Genomic DNA, 17,756 nt, shown 5'->3' with positions numbered 1-17,756 from the left:
AGATAAAAATATACTTATTTTAGGTGTAAATCTGATTATTAGATACATGTATATATAATGAAATATCACAATATGCAAATGAATTAATATGTCCATCACTTTGCATAGTTAGCATTTTGTACTTTTTTCTTCTTTGTGTGGTAAGAACACTTTAAGTTCTCAGCAAATTTTAAGTATACAATACAGTACTGTTAACTACGGTAACATTATTGCACATTAAAACCTAAATTTTTTCATCCTGAATAATTGAAACTTTGTATACTTCGACCAATATCTCCTTGTTTCCCCTGCCCTCCAGCCTCTGGTAAGCACCATTTTACTCTGTGTTTTTATGAGTTGGACTATTTTAGAGTCCACATACGTATGAGATCATGCAGTATTTGTCTTTCTGTTTAGCATGTGATTCAGGTTCATCCATGTTATTGCAAATTAAAGGATTTATTTTTTAGCCAAAATAATAGTTTATTAAATATATTTTAGGTTTATATACAGTGTGTCCTTAAAGTCATGGTGCACTTTTGACCGGTCACAGGAAAGCAACAACAGATGATAGAAATGTGAAATCTGCACCAAATTAAAGGAAAACCCTCCCAGTTTCTGTAGGATGATGTGGCAGCATGTGCGCATGCGCAGATGATGACATAACACCATGTATACAGCGGAGCAGCCCACGGCCATGCCAGTCGAGTTGTGGACGGTACAGAGGAAAGTTCAGTGTGTTCTGTGGCTCGCTAACTTCAAATCCGTGACCAAAGTGCAACGTGAATATTGGCACGTTCATAATGAAGCACCACCACATAGGAATAACATTACTCGGTGGGATAAGCAGTTGAAGGAAACCGGCAGTTTGGTGGAGAAACCCCATTCTGGTAGGCCATCGGTCAGTGATGAGTCTGTAGAGGCTATATGGGATAGCTACCTAAGGAGCCCTAAAAATCTGTGCATGAGCTCACATCAAACTGCACTGAATAGGTATGAAACTGGGAGAGTTTTCCTTTTATTTGGTGCAGATTTCACATTTCTATCATCTTTTGTTGCTTTCCTGTGACCGGTCAAAAGTGCACCATGACTTTACGACACATTGTATATGTTAGGTATATATATATATATATATAAATCTAAACATTTTCTTTATCCATTCAACTTTGGAAAGACTTTCAAGTTGTTTCCATAACTTAGCTATTGTGAATAATTCTGCAATAAACATGGGAGTGCAAATACCATTTTGAGATCCTGACTTCATTTCATTTACCCAAAAGTGGGATTGCTAGATCATAAAGTGGTTTTATCTTTAATATTTTGGAAAACCTCCATAGAATTTTCTATAATGTTTGACCAATTCTCATTACTGCCAATAGTGTATGAGGGTTCCCTCCTCTCCACATCCATGGCAATCCTTACCTTTTTATCTGTCTAATAGTAACAGTTCTAACAGGTATCAGGTGATACCACAAAATTTTAATTTGCATTTTTATGATTAGTGTAGTAGAGTACCATTTCATGTAACTTTTGGTCATTTGTATGTTTTAATATGAGAAGTGGTTATTCAGGCCTATTGCCCATTTTTAACTGGAGTATTTCAGGGTTATTTTTGGTCATTGAATTGCTTGAGTTCAATTGTCATATACGTATTTTGGATTTTAACCCCTCAGCAGATATATAGTTGGCAAATACGTTTTCCCACTCTATAGGTTGTGGTTTCATTCTGTTCATTGTTTCCTCTGTGTGAAGAAGCTTTTTAGGTTTATGAAATCCCACTTTTCTATTATTGTTTTTGTTTATTTTGCTTTTGATTTAACATCCAAAAATCATTGTCCAGATAAATGACAAGAAGATTTTTTCATATATTTTCTTCTAGTAGTTTTATTCTTTCAGGTCTTACATTTAAGTATCCATTTTGAGTTGACTTTTGTATATGCTATGAGACAAGGATTCAATGTCATGCATATTCATATGAACATCCTGTTTCCCAAAATTATTTATTAAAAATATTACTATTTTCCCATTCGTGTTCTTGGCACATCTGTCAAGAACAGTTGAGTGTAAATGAGTAGAATTGTTTCTGAGCTCTAGATTCTGTTCTTTTGGTCTATGTGTCTGTTTTTATGCTGGTACCATACTGTTTCAATTGTTGTAGCTCTGCAGTATATTTTAAAACTAGGCAGTATGGTTCCTCCAGATTTTATTTTTCTCAAGAATGATTTTTGCTATTTGAAGCATTTTGTGACTCCATGAACATTTTAGAAGTGTTTGTTCTCTTGCTGTGAAAAATTCCATTGGAATTTTTATAGGAATTACAACTAAATATGTAGACCACGTTGGGTAGAATGGACATTTTAACAATATTAATTCTCCTAGTCTATAAACATGGTATATTTTTTCACTTATTTGTGACTTCTATAATTTCCTTCGTCAATATTTTATTACTTTCAGTGTACAATTATTTTTCCTCTTTCATTAAGTTTATGCACAAGTATTACTTATTTTTGTTATTGGAAATGGAGTCATATCTTTAATCACCTTTTTTGGATAGTTTATGTTGTGTATATAGAAACACTACTGACTTTTTATATTGATTTTGTACACCGCAACTCTACTAAATTTACCCATTAATTCTAACAGTTATTATTGTTAGAGTTTTCTACCTACATAATCATGTCATCTGCAAATAGAGATATTTTTACTTCTTGCTTTCTGATCATGAGGCCTTTATTTCTTTCTCATCCATAATTCCTCTGGCAAGGATGTCCAGTAGTAGGCTGAACAGGCGTTGAAAGTGGGCATCCTTGCCTTGTGCCAGCTCATAGGTGGAAAGCTTTGTTTTTCCCCATGGATTATGATGTTGCTGTGGCCTTTTTATATATGGTCTTTATGCTGTGAGGTAAGTTTCTTCTCTACCTCTTTTCTTCAGATTTTATCATAAGTGGATGTTGATTTTTTTTTTTTGTATTTTTCTGAAGCTGGAAACTGGGAGGCAGTCAGAGACTCCCACATGCACCCGACCAGGATCAACCCAGCATGCCCACCAGGGGGCGATGCTCTGCCCATCTTGGGGCATTGCTCTGCCACAATCAGAGCCATTCTAGCACCTGAAGCAGAGGCCACAGAGCCATCCTCAGCACCCAGGGAAACTTTGCTCCAATGGAGCCTCGGTTGCGGGAAGGGAAGAGAGAGACAGAGAGGAAGGAGAGGGGGAGGGGTGGAGAAGCAGATGGGCGCCTCTCCTGTGTGCCCTGGCCGGGAATCAAACTCGGGACTTTCGCACGCCAGGCCGATGCTCTACCACTGAGCCAACCGGCCAGGGCCAGATGTTGATTTTTTTTTAAATTGTTTCAATTGGAGTATATATTCAATATTATTTTGTATTAGTTTCAGGTGTAAAAAAATACATAGTGATTAGACAGTCATGCACTTTACAAAGTCTTCCCTCTGGTACTATTTCCAGTACCCACCTGTCACCACACATAGTTATCACACTATTACTGACTATATTCCCTATGCTGTAATGTACATCCTCACGACTATTTTTAACTACCAATTTGTAGCTCTTAAGTCCTTCATTTTTTTTATTGAGCCCTGAAGCCACCCTTCCTTGGATCCACCAATAGATGATTTGATAAAAAATGTTGTGATTCATAGATATAATGGAATATTACTGAGCCATAAAAATGATTTTTAATAATTTTGAACTCCACTTCATTTATTTCTGCTCTAATTTTATTATTTTATTTATTCTGCTAACAGTGGGCTCAGTTTGTTCTTCTTTTTTCTAGTACTTTGAGATATAAAATTGAGTTTTTTCTTCTTTTTTTAATGTAGGCACTTTTTACTACAAACTTTCATCTCAGTAGTTCCAATAGTTTTGGTATGTCTTGTTTTCATTTTCTTTTTTTTCATCATTGTTTTTAAAGACTATTTATTAATTTTTAGAGAGGAAAGAGAGAAAGAGGGAGAAAGAGAGAGAGAGAAAGGGGTAGGAGCAGGAAGCATCAGCTCCCATTGTGCCTTGACTGGGCAAGCATGAGGTTTCAAATAAGTGACCTCAATTTTCCAGGTCAATGCTTTATCGACTGGACCACCACAGTTCAGGCTGTTTTCATTGGCATTTATCTCATATACTGCTAAGGCTCCCTTTTGATTTCCTCTTTGGCTCAATACTTGTTCAAGAGAGTATTGTTTATTTTCTACATATTTATAAATTTACTCATTTTCTTGTTGTTGATTTCTAGTTCCATTCAATTGTGGTCAGAAAAAAAGATTGGGTAGGATTTCAATTTTTGTAAATTTTTAAGACTTGTTTTCTAACCTAACATGGGATCTAGCCAAGATGATGTACTTAAAAAGAATTGTATTCTTCTGCAGTTGAGTAGCAAGTTCTGTATGTATCTTTTATGTCCATTTAGTCTCTAGTGTTGTTCAAATCAACTGTTTCTGTATTGATATTATACCTAGATGTCCTATGCATTGTTGTAATTGAAGTATTGAAGCTCCCAACTATTATTTTATTACTGTTAATTTCTGCCTCCTGATCTGTCCATATTTGCTTTATATATGTAGGTGCTCTAATGTTGAGTTTATATATGTATACAAATGTTATATCTTCCTCTTGAAATGACACTTTTATCATTATATAATGACTTTGTTTCTAGAAACAGTTTAAAAGTTACTCTATTTTGTCTAATATAATTATAGCAACTCTCACTTTCTTTGGTTATCATTCATATTGCATCTGTTTCCATCTTTCACTTTCCACCTATGTGTGTTTTTAAATCTTAATTGAGTCATGTGTAGACAGCATATTGCTGGATCTTATATTTTATCCATTCAGCTACTCAGTGCCTTTAAATCAGTGAGTTTAATTTATTTACACTTAAAATAATTAACGATAAGTAAGGACTTATTATTGCCATTTTGTTCATTGGCTTCCGTTTTAAACTTTCTTTGTCTCTCTTGTCTTCTTTTGCTGTCTTCTTATTTTATCGATTAATTTTGGTACTAATTTGTTTTCCTTCTTCTCTAGGGGATCTATTACAAGTTTTTACTTTTTGTTCAACTCAAGACTTGTACAAAATATGTACTTAAAATCTTAATTTTAAGTTGGTAATTTAACATTTATCCAGTATAAAAACACTACACCTTTAGTCTTCCCTACTCACTTTGTATTCTTGTATTTAGAGTTTTCTTCTTTTTATATTTTGCATCAATTTTTAACAATATTTTACCTTTTATGTTATTTTTAATTAGGGTCATCATGAACTTTTTATTTTTTAATTGAATTTATTGGGGTGACACTGGTAACATAATAATACAGGTTTCAGATGCCCAACTGTACAACACATCTCTGTACACTATAATGTGTGTTCACATCAAGTCTTTGTTCTTCACCATTTATCCCCCCCATACCTTCCCCCACCTCCCCACTCCCGTCAACCACCACAGTATTGTCCATGTCTATGATTTTTTCAAAAAATCTTTTTGTTTAACCCTTACAACTCCTTCACCCAGCCACCACCTGCTTCCGACAGCTGTCAGCCAGCTCTCTATGAGTCTGTCACTATTTTTCTGGTGAGTTTGTTTTGCTCAGTAGATTCCATATATAAGTGAACTTATATGTTATTTGTCTTTCTCTGCCTGGCTTATTTCACTTAGCCTAATGCTCCCCAGGTCCATCTATGCTGTCACAAAAGGTAAAATTTCCCTCTTTTTTATGGCCACATAGTGTTCCATTGTGTAAATATACCACAGCTTATTTATCCACTCATGCACTGATGTGCAATTGGGCTCTTTCCAGATCTTGGCTATTGTAAATAATGCTGAAATAAATATAGGGGTACATACACTAATTCAAAAGAACATTTTATCTTTTAACTTTTATATTAGGATTAAAAGTAATTTATTCACCATGCTATATTGCATTAATCTGTATTTGTCTATATATTTACCTATGCCAATTAGATTTATGCATATAACCATTTTATCAATATATTATTGTTTAGATTGTTTTATCTCAATTTTAAGAAGTCTCAAATATTTCTTGTAAGGAAGTTGTAATGATGATGAATATCTTCAATTTTTTTTTTATCTAGACACAACTTTATCTCTTTCCATTCTTAAAAGATAATTTTGTCATTTTTTTATTCTTGTTTCGCAGTTTGTTTCTTTCAATACTTTAAATAAATATATTGTTCCACTCTCTCTTGTTCTGTAAAACTTCTACTGAGAAATCTGCTCATAGTCATATGATGGTTTCTTCATATGTGACAAATCACTTTTACCATTGCTTGCTGCTTTCAAAAGTCTCTCTGTGCCCTTGACTTTTGACAATTTGATTATACAGGCATGTACCACATAATGATATTAATACTTTAGTCAATGATGGACTGCATACACGACCGTGGTCCCACAAGTTATAATGAAGCTGAAAAGTTTCTATCATCCAGTGACATCATAGCCTTTGCAATGCTGCAGGACAGCTCATAACAGTACAGAACCCAAACTGTCATATTCCCCTGCCATTCACTCACCAACACATCTAAAATATCTCTGAGCCTCGCAAGCGCCATCCTGGTAAGTGCCTTAAACAGGTGTAGCATTTTTTTATCTATTAAACTCTGTTATTACTATACATTTTCTCTGTTTAGATACAACTGCCTACAGTAGTATTTTTTTTAAGTAACATGGGGTTGAAACTTAGCTCTGCCTCTTAATGGATTTGTGACTATGGCAAAGCTAATCTACTCTGTCTCAGTCTCTTGCTCTGTGAAATGGGTATTTAAAATGTCTTTTTTTTTTCCAGGACTGTGATAAGATTTGAGTGAGTTAATATGAGAGAGAGAAGATGAATAAATTCTCAGATCTAATGCACAATATTGTGAGTATAAACAACAATATTATATACTTGAAAGTTGCAAAGAGACTATATTAAATGTTCTCACCACACAAAAAAATTATGTGATATGGTAAAGATGTTAGCTAGCACTAAGGAGGTAGTAATACTGAAGTGTATAAGTGTAACAAATCAACACATTGTGTACCTTAAACTTACACAATATTATATGTTATAATATCTAAATTAAAAATAAAACTATAGGAAGAAAATGGGAGATAGTACATAGTAACTGGTAATTTCTTACTATCACTGTTATTCTTTTGTTTAATGTTAATTTTAATCATACCTATGTGTTATTTCCAGTTAACATGAATCCAGAAAAGTATTCATTTTTCGATTATTCTGCACTGGGAGCACTGGTTGAAGGGTTATTCTCATTATAATTCACCAAGAACTTTTCAATTTTAGATGAGGAAGATGAAGAGAACTACACTGTATTAAATTCAGAGTAGTTTATCATACTGATTTAATTTAATAATTTCCCTCTTTATTTTATTTTATTTTTAGTGAGACAGACAGACAGATGGACAGGAGGGGGAAAGTTGCAAATCATCAACTCGTACTTGCAGCACCTTAGTTGTTCATTAATTGTTTTCTCATATGTGCTTTGGCCAGGGGAGAGGGGGGTACAGCAGAGTGAGTGACCCCTTGTTCAAGCCAGTGACCTTGAGCTGAAGCCAGCAACCTTGGGCTTCAAGCCAGCGACCTTTGGGCTTAAGCCAGCAACCATGGGGTCATGTCTATGATCCCACACTGAAGCCAGCAACCTCAGGGTTTTGAACCTGGGCCCTCAGTATCCCAGGCCAGTGCTCTATCCACTGTGCCACTGCCTGGTCAGGCAATAATTTCCCTTTTTAATTCCCCTTTGCTTTCCCCTCCAAAATATGCCTCACAATAGTTGATTTTCTAAAGTGTAAAAGAAGAGAGATAAGACTGATATATATATTGTTTACTATATTGGCATAGATATTTTGCACAGGGTTTTGAATTATATTGAATTTACTTGAAGAGATAGATTAAAAACCTATGGCCCCTAAGACCATATTTGGTTGTCCCTTATCATTCTCCACTAAAATAAAACTATATTTATTTATTTAGCCATTCACGTATGTCAAGAACTATAATCCCACCTAATTTCAAAAGAATTGTGAAAGGTGGTCTGATGATCAAAGCCCAGGTAAAATTATCACAAGGTAAAGGAGAAAGACAAGCAGTAAGTAGGAAAGCAACAGGCATCTCTCTTATCTCCCTTTCCTCCATCTTTATTCCCTTGCTTACTCTTTGTTCTACCTCTTTTCCTTAGTCCCTGTCAACAACACCTGGAGTCTGCAGCCCCTTCACTTAGCTAAGGAGGTGGTACTCTGGCTAAAGAGACTTCAGCCCAGCCAAGGTAAGTCTTCGGAACTGCCATTCAGTGGTGAATTCTTTAGAGAAAGATGAAGTAGGAAGCCTGGTATCAAACTAAAGTAGGCAGCCTTTAGAAGGCAGAAGTTACAATTGCTAGCACTGAAACCATGTCAACACAATAAATAAAAAATTTATATATATATATAATTTATATATATATAATGTGTGTGTGTGTGTATCTTAGTATTTAATCCTTCTCCAACTAAAGAATAGAGATAATTCATTGTTTCCTCAAATGTGATTCAGACCTGTAATGGTTTTCTAGTTTCAATGTAAAAGTTAGAAGTAGGGCTAAGCATACTTATTTCATAACTGATTGCAAAACATATTGTTCTGCCATCTTTCCTTAGCCTTCTTCTCTCTCATCCTTTCTCACCCTTCTTCTCTCTCATTCCAGGATAAGTCAATGAGTCACCAGCCTTGGATTTCTGAAGACACTCACCTGTATTAAATTAAGATCATAATACTCTGATTCTGTCCCATTTTGGCTTTCATTTCCTTGTAGAGTGTTCACAGCCATGGGCTTCAGCTTCTGTAGTTTCATTGCCTCAGCCATTGCTGCTGCACCTGTTATACCTAAAACCAGAATTATCCCTTTTTAAATGAAGACTAATTAATGTACTCTAAAATTGGATATGGACCTTGGCTAGTTGGCTCAGTGGTAGAGCATCAACCCAGCATGAGGATGTCCCAGGTTCAATTTCAGGTCAGGACACACAGGAGAGGAAATCATCTGCTTCTCTATCCTTTCCTCTTCTCTGAGAGGAGATCATCTGCTTCTCCACCCTTTCCCTCACTCTTCTCCTCCTACTGCCATGGTTCGATTGGTTTGAATGCATTGGCCCCAGGCACTGATAATGGCTCCATGGAGCCTCTGCCTCAGACACTAAAAATAGCTCAGTTGCAAGTATGGTCCCAGATGGGTAGAGCATTGGCCCAAGATGGGGGTTGCCAGGTAGATCCAGTTGGGGCACATGCAGGAGTCTGTGTCTCTATCTCCCCTCCTCTCACTTGAAAAAAAAGAATAAATAAATAAACAAACTGGATATGTTTCTTCCCTAGGCCTATGCTATATACAGCATGAGCTAAATATAAGCCCAACTCTAATTTATAAATAATATCATTTAACAAAGTAATTTTCAAATCCTGTAATTACTTCATCTTACAATGGACTATTTGAAAACCTAAAAATACCTTGAATATGAGTTGGATCTCCTATTCAAAACACAGAGAAAAACAAGAGACTAATATAAAAATTATTTGAGAAATTCCCAAACTCTTGCTAATGTGTTCTGGTATCTGTTAAGAACTTTGGGCAGTTGTTTTTGAAAGAAATCTCATTATACTAAATTCCATCTACATCAATACTGTTAGAGAAAGCACTCTAAAATGTTACAAGGAACAGTTTTATAAAGAATATACGTGTTGGTGCTTTTACTGAAAGTTGAGCTGTCTTGCCCATGAGAGTCACCTTAGAAAGAAGGGGCAGAACAGTGGGGGGAGAAAGGCTTCAAGTAGTCTTTCTCCTCATTTACCCTCTTCATCCTTAAAAACTGAGGGATAAAATAAATGAAAACATAGCATGCCATCTCTGTAAGTTGGCCAGCCCCTATATTATAAAACAATTACATTGTTTTGCATTAATATAAATCAATTCTTTTAACTTTATATAATGGTATGAATAGGTCGCAATAAAAAACCCAAAGAGAAAATGTGTGTTTATGATAGAAACTTTATCCCAGGAAGTCCGTATCAGGCAGTACCATACACATGTCTAAGGCTAAAGGTACTAAAAGTAAAATCTGTATTTCAACAATGCTTTCTAAGAAGTCTAGTGAATTCAACATAATTATGTGTACATAGTGTGTACATAGTGTTGAAATGCCATGGCATATATATATATGGCAGATTTAAAACAGTGTTTGTGAAGGTATATATTGGTTGTTGCAAAAAGAAAGCATAACTACCATTATTTAGAATAATTTGATTCTAAGAGGTAGGAGGAATCCTTAACAACAGCGTAAGAAGAAGTAAGTACAGCCTAGAACACTTAACTGTGTATGTGTGGGAAAATCACTAAGGTTTTATCCTGCCATTCTGATATCCTCATAATACATGGAACTCAAAATGAAGCAAATTTTTCACCACATGAGCTTGTCTATGAATCATGGTAAAGAAAGAATTTGAAAGAAAATTGTGTTAGCCTCTGAATGAATGATATACATATGGATATTTTCTAGATGGTCCCAGAGATTTTCTAGTCATATTGAGCTTTACTGAATTCCAGTCCTCTACCTGACCTGTGGTGATACAGTGGATAAAGCATTGACCTTGGACAATGAGGTCACCAGTTCAAAACCTTGGCCTTCTCTGGTCAAGGCACATAGGGGAGTTGATGCTTCCTGCTCCTCCCCCCTTCTCTCTCTCTCTCTCTCTCTCTCTCTCTCTCTCTCTCTCTCTAAGTTGAATGCAAACAAAATCTTAAAGAAAAAAAAAAGAGTTCCAATCTTCGAAATGGATAGAAAATATGATGGCAATGATTTAAACAAAGGCACCCTACCTAGGATTGCTAGGGCTGAATGCCTCAGAACTAAAAATTTATAAAGAAGTTTCTAGTAGTTACATCAGCTCCTCTCACTATTCCAAACTGGAGCCTGACTATGGTGATTATGGAATTACTAGTTGTTTCATGACTGGTAGTATAAACAGTGGATTTTTATGAACAAACTATGGATTCTTATTTTATGAAAAATAAGTCACCAAAATATCTTATAAATAAGATATTCCCAGTAAAATGTGTATCTCATACAATGACATTAAGAGAGTGAATGAGAAAGAGTCCCTTCAATTTTTTTTTGTATTCATAGAAAAGATGGTCAGCTCTAATACCTATGTATTCTTTCAAGCGATTGTTATCTATATGTTATCACTGAAGAAAAAGTGAGCAAATTCAGAAAGTAAATTTAAGAAAGTAAAGAATCATAGTATACTAGTACTACAATGATATTTAGCAGCCATCTAATCCAATCTTTTCATTTTGAAGATGAAGAAACAATTTCATAGTAAGATGACATAGGTTGGTTATTTAGGAAAAGATATGAAGCAAAACCCAAGTTTCTTTATGGAACCTCAATGTATTAAAGTACTGAAGTAGTTCAAACATGAGTTAATGAAAGTCTCCAAAGGGATATGTTTCCCTTATGAAATACAGTCTTATATTTTTCGCTGTTATTTTCTATATCTTCTTACATTTGATTCAAAGTTTAGAGGCTTAGATGCTCACTCGTATTTTGTATTACCTCATGATCCCTATTGCAGCAACTTCAAATTTATGAAATCTTAAATCTTATTTGTTCCAAATTCATTACGGCACCTAAACATCTACATCTTCAGGTAAAACCATAAACAAGTGATTGGAAAGCAGTAGGAAAGATGTTAGGATTTATTTGACCTTTCATTAGCAATTTGTCCTTTTATTCAACTGTTCAGTTCAATTCTTAACATCAGGATACTGCTCAGGGTAACACTGATGGATTCAAAACAGCAAGTTATCAAAAGGAGAACTATGACTAAACAAACCATGAGGTTTAAAATTAATTAAATAAAATGACAAGTCAGTTCAATATAATATGGTTTTTTTTTATATGGGTGACATTGATCAATAAGAATACATAGGTTTCAGGTAAACATTTCTATAGCATTAGAAATGTTGATTATGTTGTATACCCATCACACAAAGTCAAGTCATATCCTGTCACCTTATATTTGTCTCTCTTTACACCCTTCCCCCCATCCCTCCCCCTCCCCCACACCCCCTTCCCCCTGGTAACCACTTCACTTTATCTATGTCCATGAGTCTCAGTTTTATATCCCACATATATGTGAAATCACATAATTCTCAACTTTTTCTGATTTACTTATTTCACTCAGTATAATGTTCTCAAGGTCCACCCATGTTTTACATTTTTAAAAAATAACCTTTTATTAAACTAACAAAGTATTGCATTTATAATAGCCCTCCAAAACTGAAAAAAGCAGCTCAGACCTACCGTGTTATCTCACTCTGCCACTCAAGTATAGTGTGTTGGCTTGTTTGTTATTTGCATTCAAAGCTTCTTTGGGCCAAGTATGTATTCTGTACTAAAACATGAATAGTGAAACATCTGGTAGTATGAAATGTTAATGCGATAGACCACATTGTATATAGTGGAAATAGTTTTGAAATTCCCTGTAAATCAATTGGGAAGGTGTAAATCCAAAGAGAGGTGGTATTCAGATTCGTTTTTAGATGTTTATGCCCTGACTTCTGTTGTTCAGAAAAGAAACACTTGGATTCTAAAAAATTCAGAACACAACTGAGGGACAAGCCATAAGGATATAAGAATGGAGAACAAAAGAGCAGACATGCCATGTGCAAGTAGTTTCAGGCCACCCAAATGAGGAGCGAATATTACAGTGATTCTTAGGAATCAGCATTCAGAGATCGATGCAACATTTAAAATGACTCAGCTCAGCTTTATGGTTGAGAATTAAAGGTCAACAAAACACAACTATGGGAAGCTCTCAAAACAGTAGATAGCTGCTAAATTTGGCTAGACATCAGCAAAGTCCTCAAATAATATAGGCCAGGGGTCCCCAAACTATGGCCTGTGGGCCGCATGTGGCCGCTGAGGCCATTTATCCACCCCCCACTGCACTTCCGGAAGGGGCATCTCTTTCATTGGTAGTCAGTGAGAGGAGCACTGGAGTACGGTATGTGAGCGGCTCCACAAAGCGTAGCATCGCTCACATACAGTACTACTTCCGCTGACGTGGGACGCACACATCATGGCTCCGGAAGTGCATCATATCACTTGTTACGGCTAGCAGTGACAAATATGGAACCAGACATTGACCATCTCATTAGCCAAAAGCAGGCCCATAGTTCCCATTGAAATATTGGTCAGTTTGTTGATTTAAATGTACTTGTTCTTTATTTTAAATATTGTATTTGTTCCCATTTTGTTTGTTTTTTTTTACTTTAAAATATGATATGTGCAGTGTGCATAGGGATTTGTTCATAGTTTTTTTTTTTTTTATAGTCCAGCCCTCCAACAGTCTGAGGGACAGTGAACTGGCCCCCTGTGTAAAAAGTTTGGGCATGACCGGGTGGTGGCGCAGTGGATAGAGCATCGGACTGGGATGCAGAAGACCCAGGTTCGAGACCCCAAGGTCGCCAAGCTTCAGCAAGGGCTCATCTGGTTTGAGCAAAAGCTCACCAGCTTGAGCCCAAGGCTACTGGCTCAAGCAAGGGGTTATTCAGTCTGCTGAAGGCCCGCAGTCAAGGCACATATGAGAAAGCAATCAAAAAACAATTAAAGTGTTGCAACACGCAACAAAAAACTAATGATTGATACTTCTCATCTCTCCATTCCTGTCTGTCTGTCCCTGTCTATCCCTCTCTCTGACTCTCTCTCTGTCTCTGGAAAAAAAAAAGTTTGGGGACCCCTGATATAGGCCTTAGAAATCCACTGTACTGGTGTTGCTCTGTTGCACACTTTGTTGAGTTACAGCTAGAACTTGATCTTTGCTAAAGTTCATTTTGTCCTCCAAAAACTGTAGATTGGAGGATATAGAATAAGTCAGTGAATTTTCCATTCAGAATAGAGCCAGAGACAGAAAAATGACAATTACAGTTGACAGGACACGCAGCACAGCATAGTTGAGTACACCCTAACTAGGAACCTCAGAGAAGGCTACATGATGCTTTGAGAAAACTGCTATCCCATAGCCTGAAGCACATAATAAAATCCGAGGTTGCCAAGCAACTGTTTATTTTCCTCAATTCTTCTGAAAATGCAAAATAGGCATTTAAAAGTTTGAAAGTCTAATAATAATCTCTTCAAATGCTATTATTTTATCTAAATTGAAAGATTAAAGCAAGAGAGAAGCACCACATTGCACTTGTCTTATACAGTATTAACATTTTGCAAATCATGTTCCATTTGACTACTTATTCCACAACATGTTGCAAGACACTTTGATTTTAAAAAGAGGCTTGAACCTGATCAGGCAGTGGCACAGAGGATAGAGTGTTGGACTGAGACACAGAGGACCCACGTTTGAAACCCCAAGGTCACAGGTTTGACCATGCAATCACAGTCTTGAGCGTGGTATCATTGACATGACCCCATGGTCACTGGCTTGAGCCTAAATGTTGCTGGCTTGAACTCCAGGTCACTGACTTGAGCAAGAGATCACTGGCTCAGCTTTAGCCCTCCCTCTTCCCGGTCAAAGCACATATGAGAAAGCAATCAATGAACAACTAAGGTGCCGCAGAGAAGAATTGATGTTTCTCACCTCTCCCTTCCTGTCTGTTGCTCCTATCTGTCCCCCCGCCACCTCTGTCACACACAAAAAAAGAGGCTTGACCAGGCAGTGGCACAGGGGATAGAGTGTCAGGCTGGGACACAGAGTACCCAGGTTTGAAACTCTGAGATCACATGACCCCATGGTCACTAGCTTGAGCCCAAGGTCACTGGCTTGAAGCCCAAGGTCTCTGTCTCGAGCCCAAGGTCATTGGCTTGAGCACAGGGTCACTTGGTGTGCTCAAGCCCCCCTAGTCAAGGCACATATGAGAAAGCAATCAATGAACAACTAAGGTGCCACAACAAAGAATTGATGTTTCACATCTCTTTACCCTCTTGTCTTTCTATACCTATCTGTCCCTCTCTCTGTCTTTGCCTGTCTTTCTTGCTAAAAAAATAAAAAATAAATAAAAGTAAAAGAGGAGCAGGAGTGTAAGGAAGTTCTATGACCAATTTAGGCAACACTGGTTTGAAAGGAACATAACTAAAATAGCACTTATCATATCCCACAGCTGCGATAAGTTCTCTATACATTTACTTTTAAGTATTAAGAAAAACCTTAAGAGGAAAGAAAGTACCATTACTATTTCCATTTATCAGATAAGGAAATCAAGTCACAGAAACTGAATAAAGTCTCTAACATCACATAGTTAAACTTTGAAGTTGGCTTTAAACCCAGGAACTCTGGATCCAGGTTTCTACACGGCAGATTTTTTCAAAACTTATGATATGCTAACATTTTAAATAATATTTCAGAAGAGGAATCAAGGACACTACATTTTAAACTTATTGGATAATGGAACCCCTTTTCATGAAATATTTATTAATGGCTCTAAAGACACTAATACTCCATGAAGCAAATTTTGAGAAATGTTGTTCTAAATAGTTGTTTTTAAATTGTCTGCAGGATTAACTTCAAATACTTGGACATTATTTTTTTCTGTATTTGAACTTAAGTTATAGAAAGACAGATTAGATAGACATCAGGAATTCTCACAGTTTACATAAACTTAACTGCTCTCTCAAGTAATCATTAGTTATATTTGTTTCTGTTGACATCATTTTAAATTGAAAATGTCCCAGTTTTTAAAACATAATCACCAAGAGACCACACCAGGCCAACGTGCAGAGGAGCTACCAATAAAGATATCTGACATAGTCTCAGGTGCTACTAGAGATTTTAGGCTGAAAGTAACCAATTTTGGGGAAAAAGAAAAAAAAAAGCCTCCATTAATCCTATGTCCAATACACCAAAGACTCTGAGTCAAAGTAGAAAGAAATTGAAAACCTTAAAAATGTGTTTGCGAAATTTGAATTTCACTTGAAGAAGGAAATTGACAATAGTGATTTTGGTTCAGAGGACTTGAGAAAGGAAATGAAACAGAAATCAGATGAACTGGAACGACTACTGCTGGCACAAACACAACAGAAGTAGCAATTTAACAAGTTCCGGAAAAAAGTGAGACACAGAAGATGGCACCATGGCAATCAGTGAAAGAATACTCTTTCTTTCAAAACACAAACAAAAACACAGAGGCAGCTTACTGTCATGCAAAACATTCTGGATTGTTAGTCATGGACCTGAGATCACAGTCTGGTTTTGTCCTTAACTAGACAGTCACTTAACCTTTCTGCATCTGGCCTTTTTTTTTTAATTCTGCAAAATGAATACATTGAACTACATATCAGAGGACTCCTCAGCACCCAGTTCTACTGTGTTGCAAGTGACCTTTTAAAACATCTGAGACTAGTAATGTCTTGCTTGCTTTGACATTACAGCATTGCCAAAAAACTTTTAGAATACTTGTTGCTTTAGTTTAAATAACATTTGGACAATACATCTTAAATGTATTTTCTCCTTGGGGATTTATCTTTCTGTCAACCTTAATTTATAAGGTGATTTACATGTGTTGATTTTCTTTAGTGTGCAGGATTATTTTAGCAATGTTTTTATTTAAACTGGAGTAGACACATTTTTATTTCCTTTTTTTTCTAACGAAGTCTTATTTCTAAACTGCTGAGAACTTTGGAAATGGTGTATGCTATAAACTGAATATCTGTGTCCCTTAAAAATTTATGAAACCTAATCCTCAATGTGATAATATTTAGAGGGGAAGACTTTGAAGTATTTAAGTCATGAAGGTGGAGCCTCGTGAACACGATTAATGCCCTTATCAAAAGAGAACCCAGAGTGCACTCTCAGCTCTTCAGTCATGTGAGGCTGCAAAGAGAGGACATCTGTGACATAGGAACCAAATCTGCTTGTGACTTGACCTTGGACTTCCCAGTCTCTAGCCCTACAAGACATAGATTTTGTTTTTTGTTTGAGCCATCGAACCTATGGTACTTTGTTATCGCAACCTGAACTGATTAAGACAGTAGTGCAATTAACCTAACTGCCAAATTTATGCCAATAAGAATATATACAGTAAAATATATAGCATCTGAACTGTAACTTTATAGAAACAAACACCCACAGAAGAATCATGCCTTTATAAGAATGCTGAAAAAGATACCGATCCATTAACTAAATTCACTTTTGATTTGCAAATCAATTATAAGAGTAATAGATCAAACTGAAGTCAATATTGGATGGTTTGGTATTACTCTGTGGCAGGTGTCACCAATAAATAAAAATGAGAGATAGAATACATAAACATTAACAATATTAATAAGAGATAAAGACAGAAAAACCTAGTCAAGTTCAAATATATAAGAAAAAGTCAAGTTTGCCTTAGGAAAGATTGGAAAGGAAATTGAATTTACTAAATGCATTTTTGAAATATGCATTTTATAAAATCAAATCTTTAGGAAGGATATATGGTAAGAGTTTTCACTGAGGATATTACCATAAAGCAGTGATCAATGATTTTTGTGGAATTTCATTGTCTCCATTGTTTGTTCCGCTCCCTGTAGCTACAAGACTTGTGTTCCTCCTGCTTTCCAGAGAGCTGGTTCCGCCTATGTGGAAAACCAGCAATCTGTCTTGAAATGAGATAAAGTAAAAAATATTTTGTTTAGAAAGCAAATCCAGGAGGAAACTCTATTCGTTTTGTTAGAAATAGAATAAATGGAAAATTAGTTTCAAATTTAAAAACTCTATTTTGGTTTAA

The 17,756-nt window shown here is 35.9% G+C and overlaps 1 protein-coding gene across 2 annotated transcripts in view; it reads right to left on the bottom strand.

Annotated features, from left to right (window-relative positions):
- DACH2 (dachshund family transcription factor 2) overlaps positions 1 to 17,756 on the bottom strand; it is a 561,059-nt gene that overhangs the window by 157,555 nt on the left and 385,748 nt on the right. The gene's annotated exons all lie outside the window — the stretch shown is intronic.

This window comes from Saccopteryx leptura, chromosome X (genome assembly GCF_036850995.1).
Source record: "Saccopteryx leptura isolate mSacLep1 chromosome X, mSacLep1_pri_phased_curated, whole genome shotgun sequence".
NCBI classification, from domain to species: Eukaryota; Metazoa; Chordata; class Mammalia; order Chiroptera; family Emballonuridae; genus Saccopteryx; species Saccopteryx leptura.
The sequence above is the reverse complement of the archived record's forward strand: the minus strand, read 5'-3'. Positions and strand labels throughout refer to the sequence as shown.